This window comes from Tamandua tetradactyla, chromosome 19, assembly GCF_023851605.1.
Source record: "Tamandua tetradactyla isolate mTamTet1 chromosome 19, mTamTet1.pri, whole genome shotgun sequence".
NCBI classification, from domain to species: Eukaryota; Metazoa; Chordata; class Mammalia; order Pilosa; family Myrmecophagidae; genus Tamandua; species Tamandua tetradactyla.
This window is the reverse complement of record NC_135345.1, coordinates 64,319,076-64,332,186: the sequence shown is the minus strand read 5'-3', so window position 1 is coordinate 64,332,186 and position 13,111 is coordinate 64,319,076.

Below are 13,111 nucleotides of genomic sequence, written 5' to 3'. Positions count from 1 at the left end.
GTCTTCCTCTCGAACATTTCTATGGAGAATAGAACTTTAAATTGTAGGTGGCATGTTTAGAAAATTATGTGAATATATTTTCAGTTCACCTGAAGTTTGGCTAGAATTTTAAAAAGCAGCTAAAGGCTAGCTTAGTAAGGAAAAGAAAACTGCACTCCTTTTCTCTAAATTTTTCATAGATGAAATTTAGCTTTACATCAAAATTCTCAAAATCTAACTTACTTATGAATATTGTCTATTATATTTTCAATTAATTATGAAATGTGCACTGGAGTAAATTTGAAAATATAGAGCAACTATAAAGATATAAAATATATGCATTTTTAAATAACAACAAAATGAAAAGACTGCCTTGAAATATAGTTGTTTTTATTATTTAAATCATTGCATGGACTTTCTGAACCAAAGCATAAGCACTAATGTAAATGAAAGGGTTTAGACTTTAATATGGTTCACTCTATTTTCAAAAGTTTGGAAAGTTCACTCTTCATATTGTTGCTGTAGATGACTGTAAAATTTCACATTTATAGCTATTTTAAAACTTGATGAAAGTGAAGGTGATTCCATTCTTTGAAGAAGAAAGTTTTTTTTAAAAGTCACTGGCTAGTAATATTTGCCTGTGCAATCTTGCCACCTGGGTCATATAAGCTTGATCAGTTAACTCTGAGAAAAAGGAAACCACAAAACAGTTGGTGCTTGTTTACTTTAGTTAAACTAAAAACAAATCTTGTATTCATAAGTAAATTAAATTAAATGCTAAGATTTCATTCAATCATATGTTTCCAGTTTCTCCCAATGAGTTCCAAAATAAATAAGATATACCATAAGGTTCTATAGGGGAAATTTTTAAATAATTGTCTAAATGTTACCAAAAATGCCTACAATCATTTTCTAAACAAATAGTTGTTTTAGTTTTCTGGATGCTTAAGCAAATACCCTGCTTTGGGTTGATTCAAACACTGGGAATTTATTAGCTCATGGTTTTGGGGCTAAGCAAATCAAGGTGTCGTCAAGGTGATGCATTCTTCCAGATGACGTTTGCTCTGGGACTGGTTGCCAGCAATCCTGGTCCTTGGTTCCTGTGACACATGGTGGCCTCCCCTGCCCTCTCTGTTCTCTTCCAAATTCCATTGAATGTCACCTTCTTGCTTCCCATGGCTTTCTCTTTCATTCTTTCTCTCTAAATTTCACTTTTTATAATTTTGAAATGTTTTCCAAATTCCAGAAAATCTGACCAATAATCACAATATGTAACATTTGAAATTTAGTCATGTTGTAACTGAGAAGTTAAGATTTCAGGGATGATTATGATTACTGAATCATTATATAGATATTCCTCTTTACTTTCTGGTGCATTTGAGTAGACAGAGGGAAACACTTGAAATCTTTAAACTATAATCCAACTACCTTGATCTCTGATAACAGTTGTATAACCTTTACCTTGTGCCCTTGTAATTGTAAAATCCTTGTGACTGACCCTCACTTGTACCCACTTATCTGGTTTTTCATCTTTGAGCCTGATGAACACTAAAGACAGTACCTACTGTTAGTAAACATTAGTACTATCAGAATTACTAGAGTTCAGGGAGACAGATTTTTAGGGTGACAGGCCATCTGCTCTCCTGCTTTGTACCTAGCAATAAACACTTTCTCTCCTTGAATCTCTGGTGTCTCAGGAATTGGTCATTTGAGTGCATCAGGCAGAAAAACCACTCCTTTTCATTGGTATAAATGTAAATGTTAAAGAACTATTCAAGAGAAACATATTGCTGATTGATTGATTGATTGATTCAATTTAACTAAATTGCAATAGAACACAATCTACAACCACAATTTACCTAAAGCTTAAAACTTTCTTCAAAGTAAAATTTCAAAAAAACCAAAGCTCATATAAGAACATTGGATTTTGTATTTCCTTGAATGGCAGATATAGTCAAATCAGGTTTGGTTAAAAAAGATGCTGCCCAAGTGTTTTTAAAAAATGATTTTTAACTGTATCACTGAAGACAACAACAAAGACAAAAGTTGTTTTTTAGTATCTATCCATCAAATTCATAGTATTCTAAAATTATACAGATAGAAAAAGAAATAAGTGATTGCCAATATTAGCAATAAAAAGGTAAGAGAGGGATATCCCTACAGGCAATCCAGTCATTTTGAAAGGGAATAAGTTATGAAAATATTTATCTTAGTAAAGTTGACAACTTGAATCACAAAACCCTTCAAAACCAAAATAAAGCAAACCACGACTTACCAAAACCAAAAGAAGGAAAAAGAGGGAAACTGAATGTCCTTTCTTTATAAAGGCATTGAATCCATTACAAATCACCTTCCCACAAAGGAAAATACTAGTCAAGGAATTCCCCAAAAGGTCATGGGAAAATGCTACCAAATATATAAGAAAAAAATAGCAACAACCTTACACAGTATCTTCCCGTGAATAGAAATCTATATTTATTCATTTTCTTTTGTTAAAGAGATAGGAACTAATTTTTCCATTCCATTGCTTATATTTCTCTGAGTACATCAAAAAAAATTTCTTCTTTTGTGCTATTTTATTGATAACTAGAAGAAACCAAAGCAGTCTAATTAAATGCTAATTTTGCATTTTAATTTTGCATGAATGCTTATGTTCACACCTTCCTGTCAATTCAAATAGATTTTAATTCACATATTCTTTTCTTAAGGGTTTTCAAAACAGTTAGGCACAAGAAGTAATGCTGACCCAAAGACATCCCCTTTGCTATGTAAAATTGGTCTCAACTTTTCATAATTATTTGCCATAATAAATTCTACTGTTTTGAATAGACTTTCCAAAAGTCTGCTTTTATAAATATTTGTGTCTCTTCTGTGAAGGGAGAGAAGGTGAAAACCAGGAAGGAAATTTGTGGCACCTTTAAAATGTTACTTCACTTTAAAGGAAAAGCATAAAGCAATGACAGTGATTAAAAGGATAATGATGATGCGATGATATTGCTGATCCATTACCATTGCAATCCAGTACCATTGCAATTAAACTGCATTAAAGAGAAATCACTGTTATTTGTCAGTATACAGATTTCTTTATAAAAGAAAACCTTCAGGTGACTGAATGAATTTATATCCATTTTGTAAAGGCAGATTTTATTCTAGGTATTACCAACTGCAGCATTTTATAGAATAGCTATGCTCCACAGTTTCACTCTCAAGGACTATAAGGGAATTCTCGATTGCTTAATATTGTAACTCTTACGAATAGAAGTCACAACATGAAGCTCTTGTTCTTAGATATTGCCTCCCTTAATGTTTCCCAGTTCTCCTTAGTGCCACCTAAATTATTCAGATATTGGTTTACCCAGTCTCTTCTCTGTTGCCTCTTTTCTGAAAGTCCCTGATGAGCTTAAATGTGCAGGAAGGATTGCTCAGATAAAATAAAGGAGGAATTTAAGGGCAATGAGAATGCTGTCTTTCTCCTCTCCAACAAGAACATTTAAGACACAAGTGAGATTTTTTTATCCCTGTTCGCTCTCACTTTTATTACATCTTTACTCAAATTGGCAAAGTACACAAACAGCTATAACTGTTTACAATGTTATATTGTAATACTAGACAACAGAGGATGGTGATGCAAATGATACAGCTAATGTTTCTCTTTTCCCTAAGGTATCAGTGTACATATAAACAATGTATCTATTATAGTACCGCTTTGCATTTTTGTAGAAATAAGGCTTTTGGTATCTCCTGGGGCTTCTGAATTTCCAAACATCTGTGTCTGCATCTGTGTGGAAGCTTTCTTCTAAAATATTTCCCCTTTTAAAGGACTCCAGCAAATTAATAAAGACCCAACTTGAATGGGTGCAGTCACATCTCCATCTCATCAAAAGCTCACACATCTCCATGGAAGCAATCTAAACAGCAGGCTTCACCCTAAACAATATGCTTGACCCCACGAAATTGGAACAGGATTGAAAATGCATGGCTTTTCTGGGGTACACAACAGTTTCAAACCAGTACAGCTGTCAAAACTTTTTTAATTGTGAAAATGGCTTGATATGTTATATTAAAAATAGAAAATAATCTATTTTGATTTTTTTCTTAATAACGAGAAGCAATTTATATTATCAATATAAATAATTTACATATAAATAATTTACAAAAGCAATGTGGCCCAAAATATAGCTTCCTTAATTTTGAGGCAAGAGAATTTTATTATATCTCTATATCTCTTTGTTGTGAGGTAAATTTTAAGAATTATTTCTTTCTGTGTAAATCATTTCACTTGTTTTATAAAATTAAATATCGCTTCAAGAACTAAAGCTACTTAATCTTAAAACTAATGTTTTTTTTTTTTTACCTTGGGTCTAATTTTATTCAGTGTGTTCAATATAATATCTTGGCTCAATCTCCATACCTGTGATTCACTACTGACTGCTAACCACGTGATCTACTGAATCTAAAATTCTTAATGGTTCAGACTTGAATTTCTTTGATATTTTCCTATGAATGTGCTACTATCCCTAAGTGGACAGAAGTATTTCTTTGGATTACCTAATACAGTTGCCCACTTCATTCTTATGATTATTCTAAGTCAACATGTAACTGACTTCTTAGGTAAAATATCTTGCCATTAATTTCCATTTCAGATCACTCATACTTCCATTAAAGGGATTTTTCCTTCTTGCATAACCTTTCTGATGAATTACTGATGTAATTTAACAGGGAATATTATGCCATACTTTTTTAAATGTGAGTATATTTTAAAAATCCATAAAAATTTAGATATTACACATCCTTCATAATCTCCATTTGGAATGTCCCATTATAATACTATTTTTAGTAGAGACAATATTCCCTAATGGAAAAGCCAAATCAGTATGTATATATTAAAAGACATAGCTAGTTTTACATATTAGACCATTACATAATTTAGCTTTAAAATGAAACAAAACAATTTAAAAAAAAATATTACCTTTATTCTCTCCTTTTTCCATCAAAACCAACACATAAAGCAGGATTTTTCATAAAAAGAAACAAAGTGACATAGAGCTCTGTTTTCTGATGATCTCAAATAAGGTACACTTAATTGCAAGCAAGTATGTCAAATATTTTTGAATATTAAATGTTTGTACTTAATGTAAAACATTTACATTAAAAGAAGGCATTTCATTTTAATAACCAATATCTTATTTTATACTGTGTATTAATAAGAACATTTAAACCACAAAATCCCATTTCTCTTTCTCTCTGTCTCTGTATCTCTGTCTGTGTCTCTATTTCTCAAGCTCTTTCTCTTTACATGCTACCCTACCCCTCAGTCAAACACACACAAGTCACTGGCTCACTGACTGCAAAAACAATGACTAAATTTGAAATATTCTTTGTGAATGTTTGACCTTATGAACAAACATATTAATGCAATATATACAACTATGTACAATGAGTTAAACTACAGCTTAATTATAGCTAAGGCTTTATGCATTCTCTTTTTTTTATGTTAGGCAGTGTGTTATTGACTTATACTTACTTTCATCTTCAAAACATCTCCACAAATTAGATGTTATTACTTCTATATTACAAATGAGGAAAACAAGCTTAGGAAGAGTAAATGAAATTTCCAACAGTGTCAGGCTTCTGTAAGTAGAACAAGTGATCTATTTAGGTATGTATGGTTCCAATTTTATATTCTTTCCCTTGATCCAATTCCTCAAGAAAATGTATTGACTGAATGTTAGGAGACCGAATAATTTTAATCTCACAAAAGTCTTCTAAAATGGGTCTTTCTAATCCAAAATTATAAATAAAATCAATATTTATATATTATTTAGGTATATAATTAGAAGAATCAAGATTTTACATAGACTTGGTCAATTACGAAGTATTTCACATCATGTTATTTTTAAGGGTAAGGATACATAGAAATTGTCAAATTGTATTATATATTTTTTTATCAACTTACCCTTTTATTTTCTTAACTCCATACCCTCAAATGCACATTTTCTTGGCATACTTATCAGATGCCACCAGAAGTCTATTTTACATTTAGTGTATTTGCACATACTTCACATAATCAATTCATTGGACATTGAAGCCATAAGGCATGAAAGGGTTTGTGTTCGAATCACTTTTAGAAATGTGGGATTAAAGAAATGCAATGGAATTCTATACTGCTAAACTTCATAGAAGTGTTTATTATCATAAAATAAAATGTAAACAATTGAGAAAGTCTTGATCTGCAACATTAGCTAAACCTATAATTCTCAGGAAGAATACTGCATAGATTTTTCTGTAAAAGGCTATTGTTTTGAAATATTGTCCTTGCTATGATGCCTTGTGCTACTATTAAACTATTTCACTTTACCTTCTTTCAAAGTGATGCATTCAATTCTTCATTTCAGTTAAAAAAATATTTACCAAGCAGTTAATATACTCCAGGCATTGACAATGATCTGATGGTATATTGGTAGATTTGACAAAACAGCAAAAAAAAAAAAAAAAACCTTACTTCTCCTTGCCACATCCAAACTTAATATTTTCATATTCAACCTAGCTGAGAAGCCATTACACAAACCAGTGTCTTTTTTCACTGCCTCATGCCTCAATTTTTTCTTTCTTCCAAAAATTTAAAGAGTACAGTTTGGTGGTTTATAGCATATTTACTGAGTTTTACAACCATTGCTACTGCCTTGTAGAACATGTAACACTCCTCCAAAGAAACCTTGTATCCATTAGTAATAATTTCTCATTTCTCACTTTCTCCAGACCCTGGTGACCACAAATCTTATTTCTGTCTATATGAATTTGCCGATTTGAGACATTTCATGAAAAGGGAATCATATTATATTTAGTATTTTTGACCATTGTTTTCACTCAGTGCAATATTTAATGTTCATTTATGTCATGACATTTATTGCTACTTCATGCCTTTTCATTACCAAGTAATATTCCATTGCATGGGATATACCACATTTTACCTGTTCTTCAGTTATGAATATTTGAATTGTTAGCCTTTTTTAGTTATTCTGAATAATGATGCCATGAACATCCATGTATGAATTTTTGTTTGGGCATATATTTTCACATTTACTGGTTAGATTCCTAGGAGCGGAATTTGTTGACTCATTGATAACTCTATATTTAACATTTTAAGTAACTCCCAAAGTGTTTTCCAAAGTGGCTGTACCATTTTTATAATCCCACCTGCAATGTATGAGAATTCACTACAACATTTGTACCACTTCTTTTTATTTGTCTTTTTATTTCAGCCATCCCAACGGATCTAAAGTGGTATCTAATTGTGGTTTGATCTGCATTTCCTTAATGAATGAAAATTTTGAGAATCTTTTCATGTGTTTATTGAACATAACAAGTATGTGTATTTCAGAGAAATTTCTATTCAAATTCCTTGTTTTTAAAAAAATGGCTGCCTTTCTGCTTTTAAGTTGTAAGAGTTCCTAATATATCCTAGGTAAGTGTTATTTAACAGATATATGATTTGCAAATATTTTCTCCCAATCTTTGGGTATTCTTTTCATTTTATTTATGTTGTCTTTTGGAGAACAAAAGTTTTCGATTTTGATGAAGTACAATTTTTTTTCTTTTTTGTCACTTGTGCTTTTATTGTCACAACTAAATATATATATATATATACACACACACACACATATCTGTATGCCAAATTCATGAGATTTACTTCTCTATTTTCTAAGTGCTGCATAGTTTTAACATTTACATTTAGAATTATGACACGTTTTGAGTTAATTTCTGAATATAATATGAATTAGGGAACCAACTAAGTTATTTTTCATGAGGATATACAATTATTAAACTAATTTGGGGGAAAAGACAATTTATCTCCATTGAATTGTCTTAACATATTGTCAAAATCAATTGACTATAAAAATAAAGATTTCTGAACTGTCAATCTGTTCCATCGACCTATTTTTATGCCAGTATCACACTGCCTTGAAAGCTGAAGCTTTGTAAGTTTTTACATTGAGAAAGGTGAGTCATTAATTGTCTTCCTCCTTTTCAAGATTAATTTATCTCTCCCCCTTACCTTGCATTTCCACATGAATTTGAGATTGTATTGTCAATTTATGCAAAAAAGACAGTAGTTGTGATTTTCATAGAATTGAGTTCAATATATAGATCAATTTGGGTACTTTTATAATCTTAATAATACTAAGTCTTCCAATATGTGAACATACGATATCTTTCTTATAAATAGAGGATAAAATATTTTCCTTTATTTACGTCTTCTCTATTTCTCTCAACAATGCTTTCTACTTTTCAGTGTATGAGTGTTGTACTTTTGTTAAATTTATATCTATATATTTACTGTCTTTCCTACTATAAATGTAATTGTTTCCTTAATTTCTTTTTGGATTTTTCATTGCTATTCTATTGAAATATAATTAATTTTTTGTATTGATATTGTATTCTGTAAGCTTTCTGAACTCATTTATTGGCTTTAATAGTGTGATTTTTTTTTTTTTTGCATGTGAGCATTCCTTAGAGTTTTCCATATAAATAATTAGGTCATCTTTGAGTAGAGATAGTTTTACTTCTTCCTTTTTTAGTCTTGGTACCTTTTACATCTTTTCCTCTCCTAATGCCATGTGTGTAACCTCCAATTCAATTTTGGATGCAAGGCCCAAGAGAAGATTTTCACCATTAAATACAACATAAACCATGTTTTTTTGCAGATGAGCTCTATAGAGTATATAAAGGATTCCCTTCTGTTCTTAGGTTATTGATAGTTTTACCAAGAAAGAGTTTTGGATGATAGCAATTTTCTTTTCCGTGTCTACTAAGATGACTTATTAACTCCTTACATCTATTAATAAAGTGTATTATATTGATTGATTACATATGGTAAACTAATTTTGCATTCTTGGGATAAAGCCATTTGGTCATGGTGTATAATCTGTTTTATATTTGCTGGATTCCATTTGCTATTATATATTAAGAATCCTTGTGTCTATATTCTTAAAGGATATTAATCTATAATTTTATTGTAATGTTTTATCTTTAGTTTGGGCTTCAAGGTGACAGTGACCTCATAAAATGAGCTATAAAGTGTTCACTCTTGCTCTATCATTTGGAAGATTTTGTGAAGTATCATGTTAATTCTTCTTTAAATTTTTGTTAGACTTAAATTGTAAAACATCAGTTCTGGGCTTTTCTTTGGGGAAAGTTTTTTTTTTTTTTTTAATCACTGACTCAATCTCTTGTATTGGCATAGGTCTAGTCAGAATTCCATTCTTTTTGCGTTAGTTTTGATAGGGTAGGTTTCTCTAGGAATTTTTTTTTTCATTTCAGCTAGATTATCTAATTTGTTTTCATACGGTTGTTCATAATGTTCTCTTCTGATTCTTTTATTTCTGTAAGGTCATTAATGATATTCCAATTTCATTTCTGAATTTATAAATTTGGGTCTTCTCTCTTTTATTCTGTATCAGCTTAGCATTTATCAATTTGTTGATATTTTGAAAGAATCAACTTTTGGTTTCATTGATTTTCTTATTGTTTTTCTATTCAATTTATTTTAATTTTTCACTGTAATCTTTATTATCCCTTATGTTCTGCTAGCTTTGGGTTTAGTTTCTCTTCTATCTCTAGTCACTTAAGGTAGAACATCGTGCTCTTACTTTGAATTCTTTTTTTCTTTTTTTAATGTGGTTATATACGGGTATAAATTATAGCACCAAATTACCCGCATCACATACATTTTTCTGTGCTTTTCTTTCATTTTTTATGCATGTGAAATTATTTGCTTAGGAGTCCTTTTGCATCCCCTTTGTTATTTTGGAGTGTATTTTTTAATTGCTATGTATTTGTGATATCCCCAAATTTCTTCTGTTAGTGACTTAAAAATTTATTTCATTATGTTTGGAGAACATACTTTGTATGATTTCAATGCTTTTAAATTTATCAATGCTTGTTTTATGCCTAGCATATTGTCTAAACATGAAAATTGTTCACTGTACAATTGAGAAAAATATGCCTTCTGATGTTGGAAGGAGTGTTCCATATATGTCTTTTAGGTCTCTTTGGTCTACAATTTTGTCCAAGCCTTCTATATCATTATTGATAGTGAATTCTCCATTTATTATGGTTCAATTATTTATTCATTCTATGATTAATTTTTTATTTGTTTATTTTGGGCTTCATTTTTTATGTGCCTATAGGTTTGCAATTTTTATATTCCAGATGGAGCAAGATTTTTTAATATTAGAAGGTGTCCCTTTTATCTCTAACAACATTTTTATTTAAAAGTTTCTTTGTGATACTAATAGATTGCCTTTAACTCTCTTACAGCTTCTGTTTGCATGGTTTAACATTTTTCATTCTTTTACTTTCAAGCTAGTCTTTGAAACTAAAAATCTTTGAAACTAAAATCGTCTGCTGTTAGTCTGCAGAGAGTTGGACCTTGCTTTTCTTTTAATGCAGTCTGAAAATCTCTGACTTCTGATTGGAGTGTTTAGCCCATTTATATTTAAGGTAATTACTGATATAGTAGAATTTGTGTCTGTTACGTTGCTATCTGGTATGTGCCATATGATTTATGCTCCTCAATTTCTCTAATGTTGCCTTATTTTGGGTTAAATAAATGTTTTCCTATGTAGCATATTTAAAAAAAAAATCCTACTATTTACCATGGGAATTAAATTTTATGTCTTTACTTAAAATGATTTGGTTCAGATTAATACCAACGTAACCAATACTGCACAAAAACCTTGTTCCAAGATAGCTTCATTGCTTTCACTTTCCTTTGTACTGTAATAATCATACAAATTACATCTTTATAATTATAAGCCATTATTTTATTATTTAATGTAATTTTCTTTTAAATAAGATAGGAAAAGAGTTGAAAACAAAAATATATCTCTACTGTCTTCTATATGTATCTATATAGTTCCCTTTACTGATGAGTGTTATTTCTTCATACTCATTTAGGTTACTCTATTGTTTTTTAATTTCCACACTAATAACTCCCTTTTGTGTTACTTTTAAACTATCCTCACTGTAGATTAAATCTCTCAAATTTAGTTGTCTAATTTTCTCAATTTAGCTTTCAGTTTTTAAGGTAATTTTTGCTGTATGTAGGAATTTTGATTAACAATCTTTTGCCCATCACCTTCAAATTATCTTCCCATTACATTCTGGCCTCCCCGGCTTCTCATGATAAATCAGCTATTATTCTTATTAAGAATCTCTTGTATTGCAATGAATTGTCCTGCTTTTTTATCTTCCAAGGGTCTCTCTTTATCTGGTTCTCTACAATTCAAATATGACATTGATATATGTGGATCTCTTTGAGTTCACTCTATTTGGCATTTGTTGAGCTCTTTCGATGTTGTGCTGGTTTGAAAGGATGTATGTACCCTAGAAAAGCCATGTTTTAATCCTAATCCCATTTTATAAATCCAGCTGTTTCTTCTAATTCCTATTCAGTACTGTATGTTTGAAGTTGTAATTAGATCATCTCTCTGGGGGTGTGATTCAATCAAGAGTGCTTGTTAAACTGGTTTAGGTAGAGACATGTCTCCACCCATTTGAGTGGGTCTTGATTAGTTTATTGGTATCCTATAAAAGAGGAAACATTTTGGAAAAAGTGAGAGAATCTGAGAGAGTGGAGAATGCCACAGCACCACTAAGCAGAGAGCCCACCAGGCAGCAACTTTTGGAGATAAAGAAGGAAAATGCCTCCCAGGGAGATGGAGAGGAAGCTAGCAGATGATGACATGTTCACCATGTATCCTTTCAGCCAAGAGAGAAACCCTGACTGTGTTTGCCATGTGCCTTTCCACTTGAGAGAGAAACCCTGAACTTCACTGGCCTTCTTCCACCAAGGTATCTTTCCCTGGATGCCTTAGACAGGGCATTTCTATTGACTTATTTTAATTGGGACATTTTCACAGCCTTAGAACTGTAAACTAACAACTTATTAAATCCCCCATTTTTAAAGCCATTCCGTTCCTGGTATATTGCATTCTGGCAGTTAGAAAACTAGAACAGAAGTGTAGATTAATTTTATATCATATTTGGAAAGCTTTTGCCTATTATTTCTTCATTTATTTTTTTCTGCTCCTTTCTCTCTTTCCTATCACCTATGACTTCCATTCTATGCTGGTATGCTTGGTCCTGTTCCACAGGTTTCTGAGGCTCTCTGTTTATTTTTCTTCATTATTTGTCCTTCAGATCTTCATATGGAATATTCTTAGTTGACATAACCAAGTGTTTTTATTCTCTCAAGTGTTCTCTTGAGCCTTTCTAGTGAATTTTTCATTTCAGCTCTTTTATTTTAAATTTTAGAATTTCTACCTGCTTCTTTTAAAAACTTTCTGCCTCTCAATTGCTATCCTCTGTTTGGGGAGACATTATTCTTGCACTTTAATTTAATTCTTTGGACATAGTTGTGCTATTTTTCTTTTATTTGTTTTTAACATAGTCATAATAGTTGACTTGAAATCTTTTCCTAGTAGGCTTCCATACAGACAATTTTTTTTAGCTGGCTTTCTTTTCATGTTTATGCACTATATTTTCTACTTCTTTTCATATGTCAAAATTGTTGTTGCTGTTATTGAAAATTGGGCATTTTGAATAATGTACTGGTATACCTCAGAGACATTGTGGGTTCAGTTCCAGAAGAACACAATGAAGTGACTATCACAGTAAAGTGAGTCACATGAAATTCTGGTTTCCAGGGCATGTAAAAGTTGTATTTATATTTTACTTTACTCTGTTAAGTGTGCAGTAGCATTATGTATAGACAAAATAACGTACATACCTTAGTTAAAAAGATTTTATTACTAAAAATGCTATCATCTGACCCTTCAGCAAGTCAAAATATTTTGCTGGTGGAGGGTCTTGTCTCAGTGCTGCTGGCTGCTGGCTGATCAGGATGTAGGTTGCCAAAGGGTAGTGTGGCTGTTACAACGTATTTAAATAAGACCACAATCAGGTTTCTCACACTGACTCTTCATTTCATGAAAGATTTCTCTCTAACATGCAATGTTGTTTGATAGCATTTTGCTCACAAAAGAACATGAAGTGAACATGTGCTGTTGGAAAAATAGTGACAATAGATTTGCTTGATGCAAGATTACCATGAACATTCAATTTGTAA